This window comes from Lucilia cuprina, chromosome 4 (assembly GCF_022045245.1).
Source record: "Lucilia cuprina isolate Lc7/37 chromosome 4, ASM2204524v1, whole genome shotgun sequence".
NCBI lineage: Eukaryota > Metazoa > Arthropoda > Insecta > Diptera > Calliphoridae > Lucilia > Lucilia cuprina.
The window spans coordinates 9492947-9500699 of record NC_060952.1 but is presented as its reverse complement, the minus strand read 5'-3'; positions in this window follow the sequence as shown (position 1 = coordinate 9500699).

The following is a 7753-nucleotide window of genomic DNA, read 5'->3' as shown; positions in this document are numbered from 1 at the left end:
CCAAATGCTTTATTTTTTTAAATAATCCCCATTTTTAACATACATACTGACAGGTGTAGGGTATTATATAGTCGGCTACGCCCGACTATACATTCATACTTGTTTTTCCCTAAAATTTACCAGTTTCTGTCTGCCTTGAATATTTATAACTCGTTGAGAGAATAATAAATGCTTGTTACTACAGACGTATGCGTGTTTGTTTTGATTCATTAATAATACGCTCAGTAACAACAATTTATTTGTAACACTATGTAAAGGGTACTAGCGAGGTTTTATCCACCCATCCACCTATCTATCTATCTATCTATCTATCTATCTATCTATCTATCTATCTATCTATCTATCTATCTATATTTATCTATTTATCGACCAGATTTTTGAATGAAAATGTTTTGTGAAGTTAAATATTTACCGCCTTATGAAAAACGATTATAAACTTAACAATGGTTAATTAAAACCTGTTCCAAAAAGAGTGTACTAAACCATTGTTAACTTTAATAATCGTTTTTGAATAAGGCCCTTAAAAGGACAATTTTTAATACGTTAAAGAATAATTTAAATTTTCCACAGAAGAATATAGTACATTTCCCTTTTATTTTACTGGAAAGAACAACAATTTCTACTTTTTAATATTTATTCTTATTTTATTATTTTTTTTTTCTATTTTTATTCCTCTTTTTTCTTTTCACAGTTTTAATGCAAATGGGCTTATTTCTCCCAGCGTGACGGATGTCATCAGATATTAAGAATTCATAGAGCCGTGAAAGTGTTATAAAATATTTTAAACAATTATTTTTTCTTGAGTACTTTCAGCTTTTTACTTTTTATTCAAGGAATTATAGAAAAACAATAGAAAAAAATCTCAGTTTTTATGAATGTTTCGTTGAACGTTACAAAAAAATAAATACAGCAGAAAAAAACATAAAAAGGACAAAAGAAAGTTATTTAATCCTTGTAATGAATAAAAAGGAATTAAAAAAAGACAAACTAAGCAGCTAATAGATTTTTTATAACAGCTGACAAACGGACTTATTAAGATTTTTTCTAAAACAAAAAGGTTGCAAGTGAGATGATTTAAAAATGTCTATAAAGGTTTTCTTTAATTAATTATTTCTTTATGACTATAGGTCACTGCAAGATCCACTATAGTGTAAACATATTTTTCAATATTTTAGATTTCATATAGAATGTGAAAACGTATGTGGCTTTTTGTTACAGGAATTCCCAGAATGAATTGTACGAAAATGTCGCTTATAGGTAGGGAGTTATTAAGGTACTTACTATGATCGCCTGCAAATAAGCAGTTAAGTAAGTAATTTTATTTTAAGCAACTTACATTTGAAAGTAAAATGTCATGGATAAAAAGAAAGTATTCATAAAAAGTAAGTTCTTGAGTTACTATAAGTCATTAACTTGCTCTTCCAAAAATGATTTTAATCACCATACTTGGCAATTCGGCATAAACAAGCTTTATATTTAAAAGCCAAAGTCGATCTCTAAGATCAAATATAATACTGTTATTTATTTTATATAGTATTTTTAGCTCTTATTTAATCCATCTTATTTAATATATGTATATATATTTTTTGTTTAATTTACACTATTGTTTGTTTTTATGGTACTTTGCATTTTTTTTCTCGCAACAATGTTGGTCTTATGGTAATTGTTAGTGAGGGTCCATTGTGTCCATTTTTCATTTATTTTTGCACTTTGCATTCACATTCGTTCATCTTTTTAATTGGTGGTATTGTTTTACCTCTAGTGGTCGTTATCTTTATGTATTCTTTTTTAACCCTTTTCATTTGATTTTTCATAAAAAAGAAATAATCCACAAAAAAAAAAACAAATAGACCCTGTAAAGTATTCTGGACCCCTGTAATACTCCAAATATCCAGAACATTTTGGGAAAATTTAACTACTCGGATGATATCATTCTAAGAACAGTCTGTTAATATTATATAAAGAACAGACTGTCGAGAGTTTTAACGTGAGCACCTGTCGTGTCGGCCTTATCTCACGGTGGTCTTTTTCATCTACAGGGTAGACTTGAGAACGGTCTACCATCGTCTTCAATGAAAACGCAGGTGGCAATTTTTTCACATTGGCTATGACCGGTACCATGCGCAAGTACTTTGCTGGAGTACTCGAGCTATCTAATCTCTTGCCAAAGTAGTCACGTTGTAAGACAACCACACTACTATGGCTCTGTTGATTCGGCAACAGTACCTAGAGACGTAACCGGTGGACCGAAGCACGATCCATCAATAAGCCGTAGACATCGTTCTTACTCACAGTGACACGCTGTGGTAAGTCTGATATGAACAGAGTATACTCTGAACATATCTGGACAAGGAAAATTAATTGGTATCACTTGTATATGATACCTTTCATCCATCATCATTCAACCCAGCACACATCTCATTTGTCCGACACATTCATAGAGAAAAACATACGACACACTCATTTAGGGGTGCCTGCGGGCAACTGGCCACCCGTAGTACCAGATTATGCGGTGCTCTGGTCTGACCTCTGGCAATCTATGCAAGGACTAAGCCAAGCGGTAGACTGAGACAACCAATTTTTCAATCCCGGTCAGATTGGAGGTATTGGGCCCTCTTTATACCCCGGGATTGCAATAACACCAAGGCGGAGGTCTCGCCAAGGTAACATGCCCCCGGGGGGAATTATATAAAGAACAGTAAAATCTTTTAAGCGATAACACATAAAGTAAGTATCTATTCCCACGATAATAAGAACTTAGGCCCGATACGAACCGATTCACAGCCGGTCAAAGATTTTAAACTCAGCGACAGCATTATCAATTGGAATTTATTGTAAAAGGGAAAAGACTTTTAACAGCTGGTTCCACTTACATCACCTGTCCTTAAACACAGTCATAATAACACCCATTCCCACTCCAAACACAGTTATATTAACACTCATTCCCACTTTAAACACAATCATATTATCACCCACTCAAATCATTAAACACCCTAACAATCACAATAACCCATAAAGGGTTAATTAATACAAGTAACAGCATGTCTTCACTTATAATCAATGGACAATGATTGGCTTTTGTTTTCCATTTCCATCTATCCTATTGTTTTCTGTTGCTATTCCTTTGTTTTGTTTTTATTTTTTTATTTTTCGTATCCTGTTGTTATGTCTGGCCCAGTTGTTGGTATATTCTTTTGTCTTTCCGCTCGTCCGCCTATTTGTCTGTACAAATATACATAGTTCTTGTTATTATTAGTTGGTCGCTTCAATAAAATAATAATCCCATTTTATCACTTTTTAATTATGGTCTCAATAAATAATAAATATGAGTTGGGTTTCTTTTTTTTCTTACATTGATTCTTTATGTCGATTTTAATAAATGTAATGGTTTTTAATAGATCCTACTTCAACCATGTTCTTTTTGGTTCTCTTCTCACATCGAAAATCATTGGAATTTTCATTGTCGTCACTGTGCAATCTCTTTTTGGAAGGGTTTTCCTTTAACGTACGTACATATTGAATTTATTTTAATTTTCGTGGCAGATTATGGTTTGTTGTTCTGTTACCTCGCTCTCCAGAGATTTTCGGTGTTGTTATTGTCAGGGGTTTTTTGTTTTGGTTGCTGTTTAAACATTAGTGTTTCAATTAATTTTATATTTTTACACAATTTCCTTTTCAAAGTTAATAATTTAATGCTTTTTAATGTAAGTTAGAAATATGAAAGTGTTATTTATTGTTTTTCTAATCCATTATATTAATTTATATATTTATTATTCGCTTATGTTTTACTGTTGCTTTTGTTAGGAATTTAATATAAGCATTCAAGTAATGCATTAATAGTTTCAATTAATATCTGATCAATGGATTCATTAAAATTTATGATTAATATTATTAAATATTTTATTTTTTTTAAATAATAAAATAATTAATTGTTAATTGTTTATCTTTAACACAAAACTTTACCGATCTACTCAGAATTATATTCAGGTCCGTAATTCCGGCAAGTTCTCCATATGAAAATGTCCGCTTGAAAATGTTTAAAAACGGCCAATTATTTCATCAAGCCCCATTTAATCGGATCTTTTAATTTGGGGTATTTAACTAATAACTATAACAAATATACAAGTAATTCATTATAAATGATATTGCCGATTTTATAATATATAACATTGATGTTAAGTTCCTAAATCCTGAACTAGTTCAGTTCTAGTTCAGATCTAGTTCAATTCTAGTTCAGTTCTAGTTCAGTTCTAGTTCAGTTCTAGTTCAGTTCTAGTTCAGTTCTAGTTCAATTCTAGTTCAGTTCTAGTTCAGTTCTAGTTCAGTTCTAGTTCAGTTCTAGTTCAGTTCTAGTTCAGTTTTAGTTCAGTTCTAGTTCAGTTCTAGTTCAGTTCTAGTTCAGTTCTAGTTCTAGTTCAGTTCTAGTTCAGTTCTAGTTCAGTTCTAGTTCAGTTCTAGTTCAGTTCTAGTTCAGTTCTAGTTCAGTTCTAGTTCAGTTCTAGTTCAGTTCTAGTTCAGTTCTAGTTCAGTTCTAGTTCAGTTCTAGTTCAGTTCTAGTTCAGTTCTAGTTCAGTTCTAGTTCAGTTCTAGTTCAGTTCTAGTTCAGTTCTAGTTCAGTTCTAGTTCAGTTCTAGTTCAGTTCTAGTTCAGTTCTAGTTCAGTTCTAGTTCAGTTCTAGTTCAGTTCTAGTTTAGTTCTAGTTCAGTTCTAGTTCAGTTCTAGTTTAGTTCTAGTTCAGTTCTAGTTCAGTTCTAGTTCAGTTCTAGTTCAGTTCTAGTTCAGTTCTAGTTCAGTTCTAGTTCAGTTCTAGTTCAGTTCTAGTTCAGTTCTAGTTCAGTTCTAGTTCAGTTCTAGTTCAGTTCTAGTTCAGTTCTAGTTCAGTTCTAGTTCAGTTCTAGTTCAGTTCTAATTCAGTTCTAGTTCAGTTCTAGTACAGTTCTAGTTCAGTTCTAGTTCAGTTCTAGATCAGTTCTAGTTCAGTTCTAGTTCAGTTCCAGTTCAGTTCTAGTTCAGTTCTAGTTCAGTTCTAGTTCAGTTCTAGTTCAGTTCTAGTTCAGTTCTAGTTCAGTTCTAGTTCAGTTCTAGTTCAGTTCTAGTTCAGTTCTAGTTCTAGTTCAGTTCTAGTTCAGTTCTAGTTCAGTTCTAGTTCAGTTCTAGTTCAGTTCTAGTTCAGTTCTAGTTCAGTTCTAGTTCAGTTCTAGTTCAGTTCTAGTTCAGTTCTAGTTCAGTTCTAGTTCAGTTCTAGTTCAGTTCTAGTTCAGTTCTAGTTCAGTTCTAGTTCAGTTCTAGTTCAGTTCTAGTTCAGTTCTAGTTCAGTTCTAGTTCAGTTCTAGTTCAGTTCTAGTTCCGTTCTAGTTCAGTTCTAGTTCAGTTCTAGTTCAGTTCTAGTTCAGTTCTAGTTCAGTTCTAGTTCAGTTCTAGTTCAGTTCTAGTTCAATTCTAGTTCAGTTCTAGTTCAGTTCTAGTTCAGTTCTAGTTCAGTTCTAGTTCAATTCTAGTTCAATTCTAGTTCAGTTATAGTTCATTTATAGTTCAGTTTTAGTTCAGTTCTAGTTCAGTTATAGTTCAGTTATAGTTCAGTTATAGTTCAGTTCTAGTTCAGTTCTAGTTCTGTTATAAGCATCGGTTCATATTTGACCCTAGCTTAACTGTTAACGCCTGAAATCAGGGATGAAAAAGAAAAAAGTAAAAAAAGTGAAAAAAAATTGATGAATTTGTGAAGAAAATATGAAATAATTTTCATCTTCAAAATCTTAAAATAAGTTCACGTGGAAATAATGTATTTAATAAATAAATACATACTTATTACCATTAATTTCCTATTATTAGCTTTTACATTGCAAAGCATAACAGACCTGTAAGCCAAAATTTCCCTTAACCTTTTGTGACCTTTCACAACCATTCCACTTTAAAAACGAAATTGTAAAAATATTTTATTCCAAACACAATTTTTATTGCTTTTTTGAAATATATAAATTTTTTCTTCATACAATTTAATCGTTCATTGGGTTGGTTGATATTTAATATTTTATGAGCACTCGTATTTAAGCAAATTAAATTTAATTTTATTGTCAATATTAAATGCAAACACAAATACATGAACACATATACTTTTATTATGGTCATTTAAATGTAAAATGGTAATCAAAAGGTCATTAGTTGCGCTCATTTTAGGACACATAAATAAACGCAAGTGAACAAAATATTTGGGCCAATGAAAGGCTGATCAACAAAACAAAAATGAGTTTTACTCTTATGGAGACACGTGCATTACCCAACTGTTTACAAGTAGGCAATGTATACCTCATTTACTAAAACGACCTCTAATTAAAAGCCTTTAAAAAGTCATGAAACATTCAATAGCCGGAAGGATATTAATTGAGTTATGTCAGTCTCGTAGTTAATGATTTGAATTGATTATTTAATTGATTAATTTATCCATCTTGGGCAATCTAGTGCTTAATAACAAATTATTATTTTTTAACATTTAAAAAGACGTATATTATTAATTTCAAAAAGAGTTTACTTTCGTCTTCGACTGTCACATGTTAAAATTATTTTATTGTTTAATAATTTAATTAATATATTAAGATCCACTCAAGTTACCCCGAACTACTGGGTACTACTATGTAATTATCCAAAACTGTGTTTGTTACTTTTATATATTGATATTAATTATATATTTTTGTATCCTGAAACGTCAATTAGTTAACATAGTTGTTGTTGTATTTTCACTTTTTTTGGTATTTTGTTTTAACTAAGTACTTTTGTGCCAAGACTTTATTAAACTGTACGTGTGTAATTAATTTGTTACTTTTGTTTATATTTTTTTATAATATTTTTTTTAAAAAAATATTTCAATTGAAAGTTAAATAATAACAATTATTTAACAAAAAATCGATTATATAAAGCGTTTTTAGAAGGCAAATGTTTATTTAAATTAGGTTTCCTTGCTTTCTATTATAATTACAAAATTATTTTGAAATGTAGGTCAATGGCTGTAGTTATTTATAAACATTATTGTTATAACATGGTGTTCCTATATATTTACATACATAATCCCTGACCTTTGAACTTTTAATTTTTATTTTATTTATTTTTTTAAGGAAGGAAATAAAGTAATATTGATTTAGAAAAAAATTTTAATTAATTTATTTTTAACATAACGCTATTTGGGATTTTCTTAAACTTGATTTCAACAAAAATATTGACAAAGAGACTTCCATATTTACAAGGATATATAACAATGGGTTTAACAAAATTTTATATATAATATATATACTTTACTCACGAAAGTGTAAGGTATAAAAATCGAAGAAGAAGAAAATACACCCAAGGGTATTTGTGCTAAAGAACAGAATTTATGACAAAAAATTAACGAAGTTTTAGTAGCATATACCTAGGCTTATTTTGGGCTTTTAATCAACAAAAATAATTTGTTTTAGCTAATATGTAGGTTAAGGTAAGGGAAAGTAGGACTATTTTCGTTGTTACATTAAGTTTGTAATAAATTATAACTTTGCTGTTATTAATAAATTATAACAATTACCACCCACTGATTACCAAGGATTAAATGAAGCACGAATAAATGGCTCATTACCCAGAGTGCCGTCGGTAACTGTAAAAACGGTTATTAATTGGGAAATTGTAATAAACGAATTATAAAACTGCTGTTCTAGTTCGGTTCTAGATCTGTTCTAGTTCTGTTCTAGTTCTGTTCTAGTTCTGTTCTAGTTCTGTTCTAGTTCTGTTC